This window comes from Pyxicephalus adspersus, chromosome 9, assembly GCF_032062135.1.
Source record: "Pyxicephalus adspersus chromosome 9, UCB_Pads_2.0, whole genome shotgun sequence".
Taxonomy (NCBI): Eukaryota; Metazoa; Chordata; class Amphibia; order Anura; family Pyxicephalidae; genus Pyxicephalus; species Pyxicephalus adspersus.
In genome coordinates, this window is record NC_092866.1 from 66763591 (window position 1) to 66763790 (window position 200).

Genomic DNA, 200 nt, shown 5'->3' on the forward strand with positions numbered 1-200 from the left:
CCCACTATCCAGGATTAATACCCCACTATCCAGGCTTAATATCCCACTATCTATGAATAATACCCCACTATCCAGGAATAATACCCCACTATCCAGGAATAATACCCCACTATCCAGGATTAATATCCCACTATCTAGGAATAATACCCCACTATCCAGGATTAATACCCCACTATCCAGGCTTAATATCCCACTATCTA